Genomic DNA, 22870 nt, shown 5'->3' with positions numbered 1-22870 from the left:
TGTCTTGGAGTTTGGTGATTTGGTCAGATTATTGCATTGTTGTTGTGCGTTTGGTGATTTGGTGATTGGTGATTTGGTCAGATTATTGCATTGTTGTTGTGCGTTTGTCTTGGAGATTGGTGTTTATCTTGGAGTTTGGTGTTTGTCTTGGAGTTTGGAGTTTGGGCAGCTTGAGTTGTTGCTCTTTGGTGTTGTTATTGTTTGCGTGTGTGTTGAGGTTATCAAGTGTGCGTTTGGTGTTGGTGGTGCTGTTGAAGTGCTTTGATATGGAGGCTTCCGTGGAGAAGTTTCATTGCCCTTTTGTGGGTCTTAGCGGGTGCCAGGATGGCGGTGGGCGTGGTTTGGTAAGGAGTTCTCTGATCACTCACTTACGGGATCGTCATTGTTGCTCTGATGTGCGGGATGTAACCCGTCAGTCCCTTACTACCAATTTGCAGGTTTTTACTTCGGCTGAGGTTACCTTTCGTCGTATGGGAATTTGGTTATGTGGAGATTGTTTCAAGACGCATACTCATCGTATTAGGTGTCGGCATGGCAGTGGTTCTAGTACGGTTTTTGTGGACCCACCTAATTCTGGGGATGGTACTATTCGTTTTACTCTCTACGGTATTCAAAAACCTCAAGCTCCTGCTTCCGAGCTGTCTACTTCTGATGCGCCTCGAGAACAATATTTTTCTTTTGATGTTGCTCTTCTGGACACTTTATGGTCTAAGCGGTTGCGTTCTGTGAAATCCATCCCTCCCAAATGTCGTTTGGGTTTTTCGCGAGTTCTGAAAGGGGCGCTTGATAAGGTGATTTGCAGACCAGATGACATCGCTTGTTGGGTTCAGTTGCTCGTGTTACCTCTTTGTGTCCTTAAGACTTTTTCTCCACGAAGTAATCGTGAGTGTTCCTCCGGTGTTAGGCGGCGGCAACAGGAGGAGTGTATCACCTCTGCTATTCGTTCTTGGGGTGTGCCTGGCGGTTCTGAGCAACTTGTCATAGACACATTGGCTAGCGTGTCTCCCTCTCTATTGGATGTTGACGATGACCATGATTTGGCGGAGCGTAATATTAAGCAATGCAAGAGAAAGATTTCTGACGGTCACTACACTGCTGCCGTTAGGGTTCTTTCTTCCTCAGGTCTTGCCCCTTACGATGATGCTACTCTTGCAGATTTACAAGCAAAGCACCCTTCCGTTCCGGTCCCTACCTTACCGGATATCCCTGTTGATCATCACCTTTCTGCTTCCTCCGCTGTTGTTTTGGAGCAGATTATGGGCTTTCCGCGTGGTACTTCGTGCGGTAGAGATGGCTTGCGTGCTCAGCACCTTTTGGATTGCTTGGGTGGTGCTGCTGTAGCTGTTTCTGATGAGTTGGTGGATGCTATCACTCAGGTAGTTAATCTCTTTCTTGCTGGGAAGTGTCCCGCTGAGCTTGGAGGATACATTGCTAGTGCTCCTCTTACGCCATTGGTTAAGCCTGGTGGGGGTGTTCGGCCTATTGCGGTGGGTACTATTTGGAGGCGCCTTGTTTCTAAGGTCGGGGCTGCTTTGATTGGTCCGCGTTTAGGAAACTACTTTGGAGGTCTGCAGTTTGGAGTTGGGGTTCCAGCAGGTGGTGAGGCCATTCTCCATGCTGTCAATCGGTTGGTTGGGGCTCGTGGGGCCGATGTTGGCCTATCTATGTTATTGGTGGATTTTCAGAATGCTTTCAATTTAGTTGATCGATCGGCTTTGTTGCGTGAGGTTCGGCTCCATTGTCCTGCTCTTTCGCGTTGGGTTGAATTCTGCTACTCTTCTCCAGCGCGGCTGTATTATGGGGAGCATACCTTGTGGTCTTGTCAGGGTGTGCAGCAAGGGGATCCTCTCGGCCCTTTGCTTTTTTCTCTGGTTCTACATCCATTGGTGTGTCGAATTCGAGACTCATTTGATCTATCTCTTCAGGCATGGTACTTGGACGATGGCACTATTGTTGGTGACACTTTGGTGGTTGGGCAGGTCTTGGAGTTGATTTTGGAGGAGGGGCCTCGTTTAGGTCTCCATGTTAATGTTGAGAAGACGGAGGTTTTCTGGCCTTCGGAGGACCCACGCTGTCGTCTAGAGGGTGTCTTTCCTACGGATATTGCTCGTCCTGAGCTTGGTGTTAAGTTGCTTGGTGGCCCAGTCAGTACGGATTCTTCTTTTTGTAAGGAGGTTGTTTCGCAACGTGTGTCGAAGACTGTTGTGTTGATGGATGCTGTAGCCAAGCTTAATGATCCCCAGTGTGAGTTGTTGCTTCTTCGTGCGTGTACTGGAGTTTCTAAACTCTACTTTGCTATGCGCACTTGTCCGCCTCATCTTTTCGAAGCGGCCCAATTATCTTTTGATGTGGCTCTGCGGGCTTCTTTAGAGCGCATCGTGGTTGCTTCGGGACCTGGGTTCGGTGACTGGCAATGGCGCCTTGCCACCTTGCCTTATTCTTATGGAGGATTGGGTGTTTATTCAGCTGGTGATGTTCGGCATTATGCTTTTCTTGCATCCCGTTTGCAGTCTTCTGGTTTGCAGGATTCGCTTCTTCGGCTTTCAGGTGTTGAAGGTCCGGGACCGGCCTTTGATGATGCTCTTGGTCTTTTCAACAGGACCGTGGAGACCGACCTTATGCGTAGCCCTAGTGAGATCGCTGCCCCCAGACTCATGAAGAAATTGGCAGACATATATTTCACGAAGGTTATTGCTGATGCGGAATCCGCCTACTCCTTATCTTCACGTTTTGTTGCCCTATGGAAATCTCAGCAGGGGGATCACTCCTCAGCTTGGTTGCGGGCAGTCCCCATCTCGGGGTTAGGCCAGACTATGAACGGTAAGACTTATCGTTCGGTTCTTTGCTATCGGTTGGGTATTCCGTTGTTCTCTGATTCGACGCCGTGTTCTGCTTGCTCTCGGATTTTCGACGGGGACATTTATGGGGATCATGCCGTGTCTTGTGCTGGGATTGTGGGTATCAAACATCGTCATAATGTTGTTCGTGATACCCTTTTGGATATTTGCTATCGGTCGGGGATTTCTGCTCGCAAGGAGGTTGATGTTGGGCTGACTAGTGAGAGCGATGGAGCTCTTCGTCCTGCAGATATATTGCTTTACTCATGGGATGGCGGTCTAGATGTGTGTGTTGACTTGACTGGGTCTTCCCCTATGACGCAATCTGGGTTGTCAGGCTTCATTCCGGGTCGGGTTGTGGCGGTTGCAGCACAGCGGAAGCAGGATAAGTATGCGGCACGTTGTAGGGCTTTGGGTTACGGTTTCTTTCCTTTTTCCTTCTCTTCTTTTGGGGAATTAGAGAAAGGGGCTGTTTCTTTGCTGAAGTGGGTTCAGACATACTCCAGGGCTCAGGACATTGGGGCACGGGCAGCTGCCCACATTTTCAGCAGGAACGGGTTCGCCATAGCTAGAGGAGTGGGGGCCCGGATTGTATCTCGGCTCCCCTCCAACTTCTTGTAGTTCACTTGATCTTTATAGCTTGTTAAGCTTGTAACGTTATAATAATAATAATAATAATAATAATAATAAAAAAAAAAATAAAAAAAAAATAATAATAATAATAATAATAATAATAATAATAATAATAATAAATTGAATTAAACTAAATACTCGTGAACTGAACTGAAACCTAAGGTATGGAATTAAAATTAAGCCAAAAAGAATAATGCATGACTCATCTTACTTGTAAAGTAAATTAGAAATTGATGACTCTTGTTCTTTGGACTGACTTTTAAATATTATGAGTTCAGTTCACTTTTATACTTTAAGATGAATCTAACACGGCTCTATGATTCAAGGTCAAAATTTTAACTCTTGATCGTGACATTCATAGAAAAGCCACTAAATCACTAATACAAAGTATATAAAGTTGAATAATACTTCATATATTGCACAAACTATATTCGCTTGATGTCATAACCCCTATAAATTACTCCCTCTGTCCAATAATTATAATTATACTTGTTAAAAAGTATGGATTTTAAGAAAAGTAAAAATAAAAAGTAACACATGAAAATATTTGTTAGATATTGCATTGGAAATATGGGTGACATAGAGGGAGGAAATAGTATAAAATCATATTGGACAAGGACCTCTCATAGAGACATATAGATAAAGCTCGTGTTTCATACATGTCATAACTTACTTATTCCCCAATCTCCCCAAAGTTCCAAGATTAGTAAACAGGATTGACAAACATATATGATGATGAACAAATCCAAGAGAAGGGGGTTTAATAGAAGAAGATGAGGCTAGGGGTGAAGGGAAAGAGGGGGCATGGCTCATGGGCTAAAAATGGAAAGAGTCGAACAAAACGATAAGAAAAGGCACGCAGCTGATCCAGCCTCAAAATCTGTGAGACCCAACCACCCATGCCCACATCACGTGCACATCCCAACACTCAACACACACGCTGTCACGGATGACATAACACCCCCCTCTAATCCTTCATGGCTCCATCCATATCCCCATACGGGTGGCGCCGTGGCGGATCTTGAATGGTTTTAGGAGGGGGCCGGTAGAACAAATTAAGCAATATACTATATAATTATACAATTATACACAAATTTTATAGGGGACCATAACTAAAAATACACTATAAAATTTTTCGGTCGGGGGGTTAGGCCCACCCCAGCCACAACAAAGATCCGCCCCTACGGCCATACCTATCTTTTTTTTTTTTGTGTGTAAGACTGTAAAATGAAGTGTTTTATCGGGTTAGAAATTTCGTACGGGTTAACTCGGTCGGGTTAATTCGGTCGGGTTTGCTAGATACTTTGAAAAACCTTCTTTAAAGTGCACCTAGTACGAATTGAACCCTAACTTTTTGATTAGGCAGTGAAAATCATTTTCACTAGACCACGGTAGCACTGGTTTATACCTATTTTCTCATGTTGCATATCTTCCCTTTTGAGTTATGCCCTCCATTCAATATCATTTTTCCTGTTTTCCTAATCGAGCGTTAAGTAATACTTTTCTTATTCTATTTTTTGACGTACAAATTTTTTGAGTTTTTCGAACCAACCATCGCCCCCATTCACTTTTATTTGTTTATCAATAAACAATCTTCTATTTTATCATCTTCCCCATTAAAAACACTCTTAATCATCTTTGTTTTTCTTACACACTCTTCTCATTTCTTAATACCCGTGTTTTTCTACAATCAGGAAATCTAATAAGGAAAGGTGGGAGTATTACTTACTCCTTCCGTTCCTAAAAGATTGACATATACATAAACTTCACTTTATTAATTGGGTGATGATAAAGGTCGTAAATTGCGACAACTAAACGGAGTTTAATTGGTACATATAGGCGTCACGTAGACTATGCGCATCAGAATATTTTTACTATAAAGAAGGAAACAAATTAAAATATTTAGATTTTCCTACTTTTTTGTAACATGTAAAATAGGTTATATAAGTTAAATATTTTAGTTTCTAATTTATACCATGGCACAAAAACATGGCATGCCATCATTGTGACACGGCTTAAATGTCGCATGTTGCGACCTTTTATCATTTTTGTTATTAATATTTGAATCGGTAAGGTGGTATTAGGAAGAGAGGCAGAGAGAGAGAGCGCGCGCGCAAGTGAAAACTTTTACCAATGAAATAGATAAATTTAGCCATTACTACCTAACTTTAAAATAATTTGACAATTACAACATATTCCTTCTGTCCCCTTCTTTACGTTTGATATTATGCACGCAATTTACTAATTAATTGAAGTGAGTTAAGATTTCCCTTTTTATTATTTAAACCATGCAAATCACGTTTATTAATAATATTTTCGCTTTGTCCAAATTAAATCTAACATTGCAATAGTGAAAGAGATATAATGTCTTAATTGCCCCGTCAAAAAATAATCTTAATAGAAAAGCGTGATAGATTGTGTTCCCAATGAATTTAGTTGATTAAAGTAATCACTTAGCACAACTTTTGGCAGAATATTAAGAGCATTTATGTGATAATATAAAAGAAAATATTTCAAACGAAAATATAATAAGACAACTAAAAATAAATATGTAAATAATAAAAAGGGGCGGAGGGAGTAGTTTTCTAATCCGTGATGTCAGTCGCTAACTTACAACATTTTAATGAACTAATAAAAATGAATATACAAGTTGTAAGAGATGAGGGAGAAAGAAACAAGGTTAGGGATGCATCATGCATATAGAGGAGAGAAACTTTTTACGCATTAGATTATTTTAGAGGTTTTTCTTTATCTATACTAACATATTAAAAGGCGTTTTGAAGAACGTATACGTGACACGTATACCTCTCCTTATTACGCCACGTCACCACTAATCTATACTATATATTAAAAAGTGTTGATAAGTAAGTCTATGTACCACGCGGCACTCCCACTAATCTCACTTCAATATTCCATGTCATACACAATAATTTAAAAATGATAAATATGTATGGTACAAGTCTTGAACCCAATACCTCTAATTTGTAAAGCAAACAATTAATCACTAATCCAAATCAAATTATATGTCATCTTTTCATAACAAAATATAATAAATGACAATTTAATAATTACGGAGTATTTATTCAAAAAATTTATCCGTGTATTAACCCGGGGAATCGGCCGGGTCCCACATACTAGTTAGCACCATAACACGTCATTACAACCAAAAAAAACATCTAACAAGGATCGAACACCAAACCTCTTTGTTAAAAGCTACATTTCTTACCATCTTAACCAACTACAACTTATGTAATATCTTTCCATATAAGCCTATATATTCTTTTTACAATAAACAATACATTGAATAAAAGTGAATGCAAAAACAGGAATGATTACTTAATTCAAAAATGTACAATTATTACTTTGAAGAAAAGGATCCGACTTTGTTTAGATTTTTGGATGTGGGGTTTAAACGGGGAGGTTGTTGATCGGCCACTAATCTTATGTCATCACCGTAATTTGATGATGACACCATCTCTACGTGCACATATTTTTTTTAAAAATCCGGAAAAAAAGTCAAAACCCGGGGCAACGCCCGGGTTGCATACTAGTTATTTGTTCTAAAATGAGTTAAGTATAAGAAGTGAGTAATTATCTATACTAATATATTAAAAGGCGTTGCGAAAATAGTTTATGTGTCATGTAGAACTCTCCTATTTACGCCATGTCATCCACTCACCAAGGTTATATGATGTTATTGACAACCAAAAATAAGTACAATAAGGTTCGAACACAAGACCTCATATTTGGAGAATAACTCTCATTACCATCTTAACCAACCATTAATTGTTGCTTATCCATGCACATTAATTTATAAATACATGTTAATGTTAGGTTATGATACATATGACAAAACATAAATCATGCGGAAAAACCATAAAGCCAGGAAACATATTATTTACACATAATCATTTAGCATAGTTTAGATGCATACACTTTGTAGCGTGCCCTCCCTAGCTGCGCCCGAACCGAACAAGAACAAGTCTTTAGGACTCCAAGTTTCGTCCCTCCGTAGATAGTCCACAGCACGTCTGGATCCGTCTTAAGCTTGACCAACTAGAATCGCCCTTAAGGTAGTATAGATTTCGGCTAAATAGGGGCAAGAGAGTGGCTGATTTTTCTTGAAAATCTTACCTTTGAATACTTCAATTGTATCTATAAATTATGACCCTAGGCACCTATTTATAGAGGTATGGAAAGGGAATTATAATCCTACTAGGATTTGGATTTATTAATTAGAATCCTATTTAAACTCTAAATAATAAATTTAATCTATTAGAATTAGGATTTAATCAATACACGAATTCCGATAGGATTAGGATTCGTTACGAACATGAGCATCGTATGGCCACGAGCATCGCACCACCCGCGCAGGCCTTGCGGCCCACACGAGCAGTCGCTGCTCGCAGCCCAACAACACGCTCAGCGTGCGCGCGCCAAGGCCTTGCGTTGGGCCTGGCGAGGCTGTGGCAGCTCCATGCTGGGCGCTCGGCTTGCTGGGCGCGGGCCTGGCTTCGTGCTGGGCCTTCGTCTAGCAAGCCTCGTCCGATGCTAATTCGTACGATGCGCTTCCGATTAAATTCCCGGTTCCGTAATTCATTTCCGATACGAACAATATTTAATATTTTCGATTCCGGAATTAATTTCCGCTTCGAACAAATATTTAATATTTCCGTTTGCGGAATTATTTTTCGATTCCGATAATATTTCCGGTTCTGACAATATTTCCGTTTCCGGCAATATTTCCGATTCCGGTAATATTTTCATTTCCAATAATATTTTCCGATACGTACCATGTTTCCGTTTCCGGCAACATCTACGACTTGGATAATATTTATCTTTCCGATAAGATCCATATTTCCGTTTCCGGTAATATCATAGTTTCCGGAGTATTCATTTCTTGCTTGTGACGATCTCAGCTCCCACTGAAACCAAGATCCATCGATTCCGAATATCCATAGATGGAGTATTTAATGTCATTAAATACTTGATCCGTTTACGTACTATTTGTGTGACCCAACGGGTTCAGTCAAGAGTAAGCTGTGGATTAATATCATCAATTCCACTTGAACTGAAGCGGCCTCTAGCTAGGCATTCAGCTCACTTGATCTCACTGAATTATTAACTTGTTTAATTAATACTGAACCGCATTTATTAGACTTAATATTATATGCATACTTGGACCAAGGGCATTATTTCCTTCAGTCTCCCACTTGTCCTTAGGGACAAGTGTGCATTACCTAATTCCTTCGTTGCTCGATGCTTGCTCTTGAACATAAGGTAAGAGTTGTCATCCTTATTATGTCCAGAGGTGTTTCTCGGTTTCAGAGTTCAACTGATCAAATAAACAGATAATCATAGCCTATGAGTCATCCGAGCACGGCCATGCATTTTACAGTTTCTAGCTCTCCGAGTGGCCTTGTACAACTTTTAAGCATCTCATCGCGATTTATGGGAGGACAATCCCAATCTTGTGATCTTGAGATTAGACTTCGTTTGATAGGTGATTACCTGAGCGTTGCCTTTATAACCTCCTTTTACGGTGCGACGGTTGGTCAACGTCAAAGCAACCAGTTCTCTAACAAGTAATCTCAAATCACTCAGGTATTGAGGATTTAGTGTCTAATAATTTTAATGAAATTTACTTATGACAGATTTTCATCTCTTACAGTAAAGTTTCATAGGTCTGTCCGATACTAGTCTTCCCAAAGTAAGTATCTATGCAAATGATTACGACATTGCCATGTCCACATAGTTTAAGAAACAGAACTATTAGTCATCTTGCATTCTAGTCGTCTAACTTTTTCTATGCGTCCAATTTTATAGAAAACTCCGACCAGGGACCATTTTCAACCTTTGACATTCAAGTTCACTTGATAGACATTTCTTAGTCACAGGACTGGTCCTGACAGTCTATCTTGAATATATCGTCAAATTGAAGGGACTCATCATTTAATAAACCACAAATTAAATGGAAAAATGAATTCTATTCATTTATTGTGAGTGATTAACCATTAATGTTTGACAAAGAATTAAACTCTAAAACTTTAAAACATTAAATAAGGACATCAAAGCCATTCTCCAATATGCTTGATTCCCCTAGCTGCAGTGTGCGAGTTGTGCTTCGCCTGCGGCAGAGGTTTAGTCAATGGATCTGATATGTTGTCATCAGTTCCAATCTTGCTTATCTCGACTTATTTTCTTTCAACGAACTCTCGTAGAAGGTGAAATCTACGAAGTACATGCTTGACTCTTTGGTGGTGTCTAGGCTCTTTTTCCTGTGCAATAGCTCCGTTATTATCACAATACAAGGCTATTGGTCCTTTAATGGAGGGGACTACACCAAGTTCACCTATGAACTTCCTTAGCCATATAGCTTCCTTTGCTACTTCATGTGCAGCAATGTACTCCGCTTCAGTTGTAGAATCCGCAATGGTGCTTTGCTTAGCACTTTTCCAGCTTACTGCACCTCCGTTGAGGCAGAAGACAAACCCAGACTGTGATCTGAAATCATCTTTGTCGGTTTGGAAACTTGCGTCCGTATAGCCTTTAACAATTAATTCATCATCTCCACCATAGACCAGGAAGTCATCTTTGTGCCTTTTCAGGTACTTCAGAATGTTCTTGGCAGCAGTCCAATGTGCCTCTCCTGGGTCTGACTGGTATCTTCTCGTAGCACTGAGTGCGTACGCAATATCTGGGCGTGTACATATCATAGCATACATTATTGAACCAATCAATGATGCATATGGAATCCCATTCATTCGTCTACGCTCATCAAGTGTTTTTGGGCACTAAGTCTTGCTTAGAGTCATTCCATGAGACATGGGTAGGTAGCCTCGCTTGGAGTCTGCCATCTTGAACCTTTCAAGCACCTTATTGATATAAGTGCTTTGACTAAGTCCAATCATCTTTTTAGATCTATCTCTGTAAATCTTGATGCCCAATATGTACTGTGCTTCTCCTAGATCCTTCATCGAAAAACATTTCCCAAGCCAAATCTTGACAGAGTTCAACATAGGAATGTCATTTCCGATAAGTAATATGTCGTCGACATATAATACTAGAAAAGCAATTTTGCTCCCACTGACCTTCTTGTATACACAAGATTCGTCTGCGTTCTTGATGAAACCAAAGTCACTGACTGCTTCATCAAAACGTATATTCCAGCTCCTGGATGCCTGCTTCAATCCGTAGATTGATTTCTTTAGCTTGCATACCTTTTTAGCATTCTTTGGATCCTCAAAACCCTCAGGCTGTGTCATAAACACAGTTTCTGTTAAAACGCCGTTTAAGAAAGCGGTTTTGACATCCATCTGCCATATTTCGTAATCGTAATATGCAGCGATTGCTAACATTATCCGAATAGACTTTAGCATTGCAACTGGTGAAAAGGTTTCATCGTAATCCACACCGTGGACCTGCCTGTAACCTTTTGCAACCAATCTAGCTTTGAAAACTTCAAGTTTCCCATCCTTGTCCTTTTTTCAGTTTGAAAATCCATTTGCTTCCAATGGCTTGGTAGCCATCTGGCAAATCGACCAAATCCCATACTTGGTTTTCAGACATGGAGTCTAATTCAGATTGCATGGCTTCTTGCCATTGCTTGGAGCTAGGGCTCGTCATAGCTTGCTTGTAAGGCGCAGGTTCATCACTTTCAAGTAATAGAACATCATAGCTCTCGTTTGTCAAAATACCTAAGTACCTTTCCGGTTGAGATCTATATCTCTGCGATCTACGCGGGGTTACATCTCTAGATTGACCATGATTCTCACCAGATACTTCTAAAGATCTCTGAGTTACATCTTGAATGTCATCTTGAGCATTCTCTAGAGTTTGTTGTTCGACTCGAATTTCTTCGAGGTCTAATTTTCTCCCACTTGTCATTTTGGAAATGTGATTCTTTTCCAAAAAGATACCATCTCGAGCAACAAACACTTTGTTCTCAGATGTATTGTAGAAGTAATACCCCTTTGTTTCCTTTGGATAGCCCACAAGGATACATTAGTCAGATTTTGGATGAAGTTTGTCTGAAATTAATCGCTTGACGTATACTTCACATCCCCAAATCTTAAGAAAAGACACATTTGGAGGCTTTCCAAACCATAACTCATATGGAGTATTTTCAACAGCTTTAGACGGAGCTCTATTTATAGTGAGTGCAGCTGTATTTAGTGCATGTCCCCAAAATTCTATTGGAAGTTCGGCCTGACCCATCATTGACCTAACCATGTCTAGCAAGGTTCTGTTCCTCCGTTCCGACACACCGTTCCATTGTGGTGTTCCAGGAGGAATCAATTCTGATAGAATTCCACATTCTTTCAGATGGTCATTAAATTCATAGCTCAGATATTCACCACCTCTATCAGACCGCAGTGCTTTAATCTTCTTGCCTAATTGATTCTCTACTTCACTGTGAAATTCCTTGAATTTTTCAAAGGATTCAGACTTATGCTTCATTAGGTAGACATAACCATATCTACTGAAGTCATCAGTGAAAGTGATAAAGTAGCTGAAACCACCCCTAGCATTTGTACTCATTGGTCCACATACATCTGTATCGATTAAACCCAATAGTTCAGTTGCTCTTTCTCCAACTTTAGAGAAAGGTTGCTTTGTCATTTTTCCAAGTAAACATGATTCGCACTTACCATAATCCTCTAAGTCAAATGGTTCTAGAATTTCTTCCTTTTGAAGTCTTTCCATGCGTTTCAAGTTAATATGGCCTAATCAACAATGCCACAGATAGGTGAGATCTGAATCATCCTTTTTGGCCTTTTTGGTATTTATGTTATAAACTTGTTTGTCGTGATCTAATAAATAAAGTCCATTGACTAATCTAGCAGATCCATAAAACATCTCTTTAAAATAAAACGAACAACTATTGTCATTTATTAAAAAGGAAAATCCCTTAGCATCTAAGCAAGAAACAGAAATGATGTTTTTAGTAAGACTTGGAACATGGAAACACTCTTCCAGTTCCAAAACTAGCCCAGAGGGCAACGATAAATAATAAGTTCCTACAGCTAATGCAGCAATCCGTGCTCCATTTCCCACTCGTAGGTCGACTTCACCCTTGCTTAACTTTCTACTTCTTCTTAGTCCCTGTGGATTGGAACATAAGTGTGAGCCACAACCTGTATCTAATACCCAAGAAGTTGAATTAGCAAGTATACAGTCTATAACGAAAATACCTGAAGATGGAACGACTGTTCTGTTCTTCTGATCTTCCTTTAGTTTCAAGCAATCTCTCTTCCAATGCCCCTTCTTCTTGCAGTAGAAGCATTCAGATTCAGAAGTGGGTTGACTGACCTTCCTCTTTTCAGATTTGGCGCCAGTTTGCTTAGTTGGGCTGGCCTTGTTGCAGCTTTTCTTAGCATTCCTCTTCTTTCCAGATTTCTTGAACTTGCCCCCACGCACCATAAGCACATCTTGCTTATAACTTTTGGGCGTCTTTTCTGCGGTCTTCAGCATACCGTGAAGCTTAATGAGCGTTTTGTCCAGACTATTCATACTGTAGTTCAGTTTGAACTGATCATACCCGTTATGAAGAGAATGGAGGATGGTGTCTACAGCCATTTCCTTAGAGAATTGCTGATCCAGCCGACACATATTCTCAATGAGTCCAATCATTTTGAGAACATGTGGACTTACGGGCTCGCCTTTCTTAAGTTTGGTCTCAAGAATTTGCCTATGAGTCTCGAATCTTTTGACTCGAGCCAGATCTTGGAACATGTTCTTTAACTCACTGATAATCGTGAAAGCATCTGAGTTGATGAACGTTTTCTGCAGATCTGCACTCATGGTGGCGAGCATTAGACATTTCACATCCTTGTTGGCATCAATCCAATGATTGAGGGCTGCCTGAGTGACCCCTTCGCCTGCAGCTTCGGGCATCGCCTCTTCCAGGACATACTCCTTTTCTTCCTGCATAAGAACTATTTGCAAGTTCCTTTGCCAGTCAAGGAAGTTTTTCCCGCTCAACTTCTCCTTTTCGAGAATTGATCGAATGTTGAATGAATTTTTGTTTGACATAATTAAAACTACAATTGAAAAGAATAAACAAATAAATAACCATTCACAGTTTCTCTTAATAAACTCAAATTTTAGCATACATGCATAATTTAATGTTCATTAAGTATTTTATTCAAGTTATGTGTTCCGGCAGGTGTGAATAAAATGATTCAAAGACCCTAAAATCCATTGAAGATTTAAGCACATTATGTATTTAGACTTAATTCTAAAATCTTTCAGGTAAGCAAAAGCCTTTTGCTAATAGTCTAGAATCTACTCTTGGTTGATAGGTACGTCTAAGAACTTATTAGGTAAACCTATCGATTTTGCCACGACATAAAAGGACTCCTTACTTATATCGTTGAGTTTCACCAAAACTAACATGTACTCACAATTATTTGTGTACCTTACCCCTTTAGGACCAATAAGTAACACCTCGCTGAGCGAAAACTATTACTAGATTGATGTAAAGGATATCCAAGCAAGTGTTTATTTTGGCATGGCACCTTTTAACTCAATTTTTAAGTTTGGAACTTAAGTCTCTTACTATGTTGGTTAGATTTTAAGTGAACTAAAATCCTTAATCATGCAACATAATCAAGCCACAATCTCATGCATAATTAAGACATATTTAAAGCAATAAATAACTTAAAGCATGCATGAGATAAATGTGATCTAGTATGGCCCGACTTCATCTTGAAACTTCAACTTCAAACTCCGTCTCGAAAATGGTAACTTCGTCTTGAATTTCACCGTGGGAGGCGCCATTTTCTTTAAATAGGATAAGCTATAATTAAACTAATTACAACTATTTGATGGTACGCTAGACCAATTACATTCAAATTAATGGTACGCAGACCATATTTTCTATCCTATTTGGGCCATACTAGTCACTTCCATAAACTGCAAAACAGTACATATACAACATATACCATTCACCCATTCATTATCATGAATGGCCCACATAGCTGGTTAGTAAAACACGTTATGCATCACATAAATATTTGCAGCAATTAATTAAGGGCACTAATAATCTACCAATTATTCAGTCCTTATTAATTCTAATCAAGTTGTTTAACCTTAAAGGATTTGTAGACCTAATCAAGAGTTTATGACTAAAAAATGCTCCCACTTAAACCAATAAATTCATATGCTTTACTAATTTTAAACATAAAAATGTATTTCTAGTCTAACCGGAAACATACAAATTTAATTAAAATTTAAAGCTCATATAAATTTACAATCGAATCCTTTAATTTAATTTATTTCAGTTGAGTTAAACGAATTTAAATTAATTCAATTTTTTTTTTACTTTAGTAAAATAATTAGTATAAATAAAATTTATAATAATTATAATATTCAAAATTAAAATCCAAGAAAACAATTTAAATTACGAATTTTAAAATTAATTAAAATCGTTTCCGAACTGAAAATTAAAAATTAAATTCAAAGCGCATCAATCGGGTCAAGACGAGGCCATGGGCTTGCGCCCATGCCCCGTCGAGTCCTCGAGGCAGCATCGCCCCTCACGAGTGATCGCACAGCAAGGCACGAGCAGCTGCCACGCGCAAACGCAGCAAGCCGAGCCACGCTTGCGCGCAGCATCGCTCGCCGCTTCGTAGCGCAGCAGTTGCTTGGGAGGCTGGGCGAGGCAGCGCTCGTTGCTGCGAGGCACCCCTCGTTGCCCGCGCGCGCGCGCCTGCCGTTCTCGCTCGCCATGCTTCTTCGTCCATCCGCCCATGCATCATCGCAGCACTCGACGCAAGGCAGGGCTGCTGCCTTGTGCTCGCGTGCTACTCGCCTTGCTCGCTGCATTCGTACCGCATGGGCGACGAGCTCCCTTGCTCGTCGTCGCATGCCCGCACTATACAACACCACTTAAGGGTAACACGTAGCGTCCATTGCTTTGTGTGTGCAAGTTTTATGAGCGAATTGCATAAAAATTAAAACTTTTATTTCCAAAATTAATGACAAATTAATAAATCATATTAATTTCATAATTTTAGGGCGAAAAATCGAAAATTTATTAATCAATTAATTTCCGATTAACATGGATTCAAATCTAGGTCATAAAAATTTAAAATTTTAACACAAATTAACAATTTTTATGGTGGTTTTTAATCATAGGTATCTAATTAAATTATTAATTAATTATGAAAATCAAATCAATTCTAAATTATTCGAATTTCAACAAATTAATCATAATTACAAATTAGATTGTATAATTAACAAGGCTAGGCATTCAAACTTGTTAAACATATACTGTAGGTCAATCAAAAACTCAAGATTTATCAACAAGAATCGCAAATACTTAATTTAACATCTTAAATTTACAAACTTTTGCGTTCGAAAAACTAAAACTTCCGAAAAGTCATAGTTAGTCATAGTTAGGCTTCGAATTTAGAATGCCTTTTACATGCGGAATTGACACAAAAATCACTCGATTTGGATGAGTAACGAAGAAACTGCCGAAAAATTGCGTACATATAATTAAATAAACGCAATTTGCAATTAATTAACAATTACGAAAATTAATCACCCCTTTTAATTCCTTGCAAATTTGTAATATTTAACCATGTTTATGCAATTTAGATTATGAAAATAATAAGAGGCTCGTGATACCACTGTTAGGTTATGATACATATGACAAAACATAAATCATGCGGAAAAAACATAAAGCCAGGAAACATATTATTTACACATAATCATTTAGCATAGTTTAGATGCATACACTTTATAGCGTGCCCTCCCTAGCTGCGCCTGAACCGAACAAGAACAAGTCTTTAGGACTCCAAGTGTCGTCCCTCCGTAGATAGTCCACAGCACGTCCGGATCCGCCTTAAGCTTGACCAACTAGAATCGCCCTTAAGGTAGTATAGATTTCGGCTAAATAGGGGCAAGAGAGTGGATGATTTTTCTTGAAAATCTTACCTTTGAATACTTCAATTGTATCTATAAATTATGACCCTAGGCACCTGTAATGCCCCGAATTTTTAAAGCTTGATTAATTATGATAAATTATTTTTATTTAGCTTAAAATCGTTTTAAATCCTAATTTCAAACTTTATTTTAATTAACGAAGTTTTAGTGCGATTGAATTTTAATATCGTTACACGATTTATTTATTTTTCAGATTTTATAATTTAATTTTTACGAGTTTAAACTACCTTTTTAAATCTTGTTTATTTCGAATTTTTAATTTCGGAACGTTCTTATTTTTATTCGAAAACTAAATTTATTTTATGTTATCGATATTTTATAAAAAATTATTTGAAAATCTGATTTTAATTTAAACATTCCTATTTATATCACTTCCTAAATATAGCAAAGAAATTTCAGAATTTTTCCTAAGTAAGTGAAATTACTAAAATACCCCTAAAGAGCAAATATCCAATTTTCTTCTCTTCCTTGCTCTCCACGTACAAAGTAAGAAGGAAGAAACTTCCTTCCTTCCTCTCCTCCCTTGAATCTGTCTATATTCATTTGCTTAAGCCCCAAGTTCTTTTTCTTCTCCTTCACTCTCCATGTTTACAATTCCAAATTGCTTTCTTCCTTTTTCCCTTACAAATTCATCAATTTTCAGAGTTGAAATAGAACATCAGAAATCAGAGAAATCAAAAAAAAAAAAAAACCAATTTTTACTCCCTTGTTTCCTGCGTTGTTCGAACACCACCATCAGTGGTTGCCGCCACTGAAACCACCATCACCACCATTATCTGCCTCACCTACCGCCCTACCACCACCTCTCATCCCACCTATCTTCGTCGCCGGCAAGAACCCGATCTACAATCACCACCACGCACCCCCGCATCCCCTGCTTTCCCTCCCCTGTCCGCACTCCCTCTCCCTTCCTCTTGACATTTCACCACCGCAAAATCCACCACCATCAACAACCAATCTCCGCCCCCAATCCCCGGCGAGCCGCCGCCCCCTGAACCACCCAAGCCCCCTCACAAAAGTCCCCTGCTCCCTCTCTTATTTTCGCACAATTTCTTCCCCTCCTTTCGGTTTTCGCGACACCATCCCACCACCACCACCGTCGCCTTCACCGGCGAAATTCGGCGGCACCAAGCCACCCAGTCGCTACTGCCGGTCTCCTTCCCTCCTCCTTCGTGCTTGTTGCTTGCCTCTCCCCTTTGCTCGACATTCACAAAATCAGGAAATCAATTTCCTACTTTTGAATTCTTCCAGTTAACCCAAATCAAAAGGGGATGGGCCCAATTCTAATGGGTTTTGTTAAGCTAATTCTCTATTACTATTTTCATATTTATAAATTTATCTTTCATGTTGTTATCTAAATAAATTTGATAAAATATTTCAATATATATATTTATAATAATTACTAATAAAATTGTTTATTATTTTTCAGGTAGGAAAATATATTTAAATTACCGGTTTTACTAAAATTAAGTTACTAGCTAGTATTAACAAAAATGGAATTTAAATATTTTTCATGTAAATCGATTTATGAAATATAAATTTATGTTTTGATTGAAATTCCATTTCGTGATATTTCAATTAATTTATGAAATTATATTTTTATTAAAATTCGTTATTTATAAATTCATTGCTTATAAATTTTATCATTTATAAAATATCGTTTTTTTTATTATCATTTATCGTTTTAAATAACTAATTGAATGACTTAATATTCTGAAAGAAATCGGACTTGGAGCTCAGAAAGAACGGTCCATCGAACAGGAAGTATAAACTACGGTTGAGGTAACATCTATTGCTAACACCCACAGTCCCCTTATTAAATGTGTTTTATGAGTTTATGAAATATGTTTATAATAATGTGTTTTATTGGGTTGTGGGATATGAAATGTGTTTATAAAGTATGTTTTATGATGATTATATTCAATCATGTTTATGTATGATTTTATAGAACGATGTCTATGAGTTATAAAAAGATATAGAACATGATAAATAAAAGTGTAACCGGTTCTGGCAGTTAGTGGGGTTACTATTTTTAGGTCGTGCACGTACCGCCGTACCGCGGGACACCCAACAAGGGAGAATGCTCCTTGAGGGTTACCGCAAGCTAAAAAAAAGAAACTATTTAGGTACGGGCGTATGTCCAACAAGGGAGAGTGCTCCTTGAGGACTATCGCAAGGTGGGAGACGTCCCGCAAGGCTAACTTGTCAGTTACCAAGTAAAATGAAGGTTTTATGAAAGATAATGGGAACTACTAAAGTTTCAAGTTATAAATGATGTTTTATTATGATATTTTTGTGAAAGTGATTTACGATATTCTATTCTCCCTGATTGCAAATTAAATAAAATGAATTGAACTGAATTTACATTGTTAGGGTAGTATGTTACTGGGCCTCGGCTCACGATGTTGCTTTTGTTTTAGGTACGAAGAAGATCATGGGATGCCTTAGAGTGAGGATGCAACCATCAAATTCACGATCGATGTTTAATAAAGATAATTATGTATCACTAGTAAAAATGGATGAACTAATTAAACTCTAAGTCAAATCTCAATTATTGAGTTGGATTTTAATATTTATCTTTAATCAATGTTAGGAATATTTATTAAAGTTCATTTAGATTTCGATGTAAATATTAAAGAATTAATCGAAGAAAAGTATAATTACTGTTACTCAACAGTAGTTAGTAAATATAAAAAGGTTATGTCGCCTTGTATTTCCCACGAGGGAGATACGGCAGTGACGCTCCGACTAAATTAGGGTTTCCGCTGCTAATTAAAGATAATTAACCTAATTAATGGTGTTTAGAAGTCGGGGTGTTACATCACCTATTTATAGAGGTATGGAAAATGAATTATAATCCTACTAGGATTTGGATTTATTAATTAGAATCCTATTTGAACTCTAAATAATAAATTTAATCTATTAGGATTAGGATTTAATCAATACACGAATTCCGATAGGATTAGGATTCGTTACGAACATGAGCATTGTATGGCCACGAGCATCGCACCACCCGCGCAGGCCTTGCGGCCCACACGAGCAATCGCTGCTCGCAGCCCAACAGCACGCTCAGCGTGCGCGCGCCAAGGCCTTGCTGGGCCTGGCCTTGCGCTGGACCTGGCGAGGCTGTGGCAGCTCCATGTTGGGCGCTCGGCTAGCTGGGCGCGGGCCTGGCTTCGTGCTGGGCCTTCGTCTAGCAAGCCTCGTCCGATGCTAATTCGTACGATGCGCTTCCGATTAAATTCCCGGTTCCGGAATTCATTTCCGATACGAACAATATTTAATATTTCCGATTCCGGAATTAATTTCCGTTTCGAACAAATATTTAATATTTCCGTTTCCGGAATTATTTTCCGATTCCGATAGTATTTCCAATTCTGACAATATTTCCGTTTCCGGCAATATTTCCGATTCCGGTAATATTTCCATTTCCAATAATATTTTCCGATACGTACCATGTTTCCGTTTCCGGCAACATCTACGACTTGGATAATATTTATCTCTCCGATACGATCCATATTTCCGTTTTCGGTAATATCATCGTTTCCGGAGTATTCATTTCTTGCTTGTGACGATCTCAGCTCCCACTGAAACCAAGATCCGTCAATTCCGAATATCCATAGATGGAGTACTTGATCCGTTTACGTACTATTTGTGTGACCCTACGGGTTCAATCAAGAGTAAGCTGTGGATTAATATCATTAATTCCACTTGAACTGAAGCGGCCTCTAGCTAGGCATTCAGCTCACTTGATCTCACTGAATTATTAACTTGTTTAATTAATAATGAACCGCATGTATTAGACTTAATATTATATGCATACTTGGACCAAGGGAATTATTTCCTTCAGTTAACACGAAGTCTAAAACAACTAAATCTTTATGTTACCTTTTATTTTTTATGGAATATATTGGAATAAAAAATAGCAATTAAAATATTAGGAGAACAATGAATTACACATGATATATATGATAAGTCTCATAAGCATCAACTACAGAAATGCCATGCATATATCTTATTAATTTGAAGAACGTAGTTCCATTAGAAAATAAATTAAACGAATTGTAAAATGATCTAACTGAAAAATTATTTGGCATGATAAATGACGGTAACGTACATGTGTAATTAATGAACTCAATGAATCTTTTCACTTTCATGGACTAAATACATTTTGGTCAAATATTGAGTTGAAAAAAAATCTCGAATTGTAATTATTCAAAGTAGCAATCGGGGCATCGCCCGGGCCACACACTAGTTAATTCATTGAAATGAGTTAAGTATAAGACTCAGTAATTATAATGTCATGACATCATATGTTAGTAATTTAGCTAGTATTTGCTAAAATTCTTAGGCTACATCACAATTGACAAACTTTCAGTTAGTTTGTAACTGGTGTATGTGGCAAATAAGCCCCAAGAGTTAGCTCTAATGTGCAAATTAGCCTTCTTACTATTAACTAGCTTTTGAGCTCGTTCATAGAACGGGCAGTTGTACAGTGGTTGTTCAGATGTCTTTTGAAGTTTTAATTAGTGAGTACTTGTGATTTTTGGTAATATATGAATTAAATAGAGGTGTAATTTGAAGGTTGGAAAAATATAAAATTATATGTTGAATAAATATTGGATGTTAAAGGGGTGGAGTGGAAGAGACTAATGAGTATTTTAGACTATTAATAACTTGATGTTGAATAAGTAAAATGGAGTGGAAGAGGCATTAGAAGTTGTAAATCATAGAAACAATAAAGAAAAATTGAAAAAAAATAAAATTAAATGATGGATGAAATTAGGGAGAGATGCCACATGGCTTCTAATAATGAGATGCCATATGTCTTCTAATAATCTATGGTTTCCTTTTTAAATACTAGTATAGACTAGGTATAGATTGAAGCAAATCAACCCCATATCTTTTGTAATATGTTCAATTAACACCTAAAAGTTATTATCCGGCCCAATCTAACCTGAAATTTATAATTTAGCCGGAATACAACCGTATATTTTCAATTTCACCGGAATATTACAATTACACAATTTTCTATCTCCTCCTGCAATCATGAGTCATCTCCTCCATTTCGTATTTTCATCTCTGCCATCCCAAACCTATTTCATTTCCTCCTACATTTTTTCTGTCTTCCTTCATGGGGCGTGGGTTGATCGAACCCTGCAACCTTCCGTGTCCACCCCAAGACATAACTCACCAACCCCTTGTTCCTTCCTCCCCAATTGGTTGACTCAATTAGAAATTATAAGCGGACGAAGACTCGAAGTGCTTTCAACCCCGCCTTTAGAAGATTTGAGTTTTTGACAACTTGTTTTGTAATTATGCATTTAACTTTCTAATTAATACGAACTGCATAGATTAGATTTTCCCGCTGTGAGCTTCTTTTTGGCAATAATAATGGTGGTTTCCATTGGGTTTTTTCTCATTCAGATTGTATCTCATCAGAAAATGTTGGTATGTTACATGGGTGTTTTAATTTGCACACTTTTTGAAGTAATAGGATTAATTTGCTACAATTAATAATAAGAGGGTTAATTTGCACATGAGAGTTAACTCTTGGGGCTTATTTGCCACATTTCCCGTTTGTAACTTGATAAACTTCTCTTGAAATATAGGACAAACATAATTAAAATGATACTCTAAAAAAAATTACGAAATAATCGTTCAAGACAAATTGAGCGTACGTTGTACATATCAACTACGGAGTATAAGATATCTCTCTCCTCCCTTCACTCTCATCTTCTAGGTTTTTAATTTTCTTGGCCGTTTAGGTCAAAAATTGTCTAATTTCTTCGAAAATTAGATTATTTCCGTCACTTCTTGTTTTTTCATTGTTTTCTTTTCATGTTTTGTATTTTTTTGGTTTCTTTTCCGTTGATTTTGTTCCCAATTTATTCTTGGGTTGTTCCCTATTTTATTTGGGTTTTTCCTAGATTTTTCTAGGTTCTTGATCCTTGTCCATGGATGAGAATTTTATTTTTATGGTTTCATTAATTGGGAAATAGATTTGAATTCATAGAGGTTTATGGTTTCATTAATTGGGAAATAGATTTGGATTCATAGAGGTTTATGGTTTATCATCAACTCGTCGATAGGAACAATTCGTGCACAGATTGCGGAGGACTCTACATGGAAAGATGCGAAAACATCGAAAATCATTGCTCGCGCCAAGCTAGAAGCGTTGGAGTATGAGCTGTGCTTTAGGATGCAAAATAGTAATTGTTTTGATTGTAACAGTTATGTATTTTATTTAAATCTGTGATATACAGATCTATTTTATCTGAGCGATTTCCTTCAATATTGTTTGAAGATTCGTAAATTCTCAAAATACGCTACTTTTTCACTTATTTTCCACTCTACCGTCCACGTCAGCAAGAAAGCCGGTCTAATATTTTTTTATATAAAATCTACAATAAACCGCTATCTGAAACAACGGTTTAAAGGGTAAA

Source organism: Spinacia oleracea, chromosome 3 (genome assembly GCF_020520425.1).
Source record: "Spinacia oleracea cultivar Varoflay chromosome 3, BTI_SOV_V1, whole genome shotgun sequence".
Taxonomy (NCBI): Eukaryota; Viridiplantae; Streptophyta; class Magnoliopsida; order Caryophyllales; family Amaranthaceae; genus Spinacia; species Spinacia oleracea.
The sequence above is the reverse complement of the archived record's forward strand: the minus strand, read 5'-3'. Positions refer to the sequence as shown.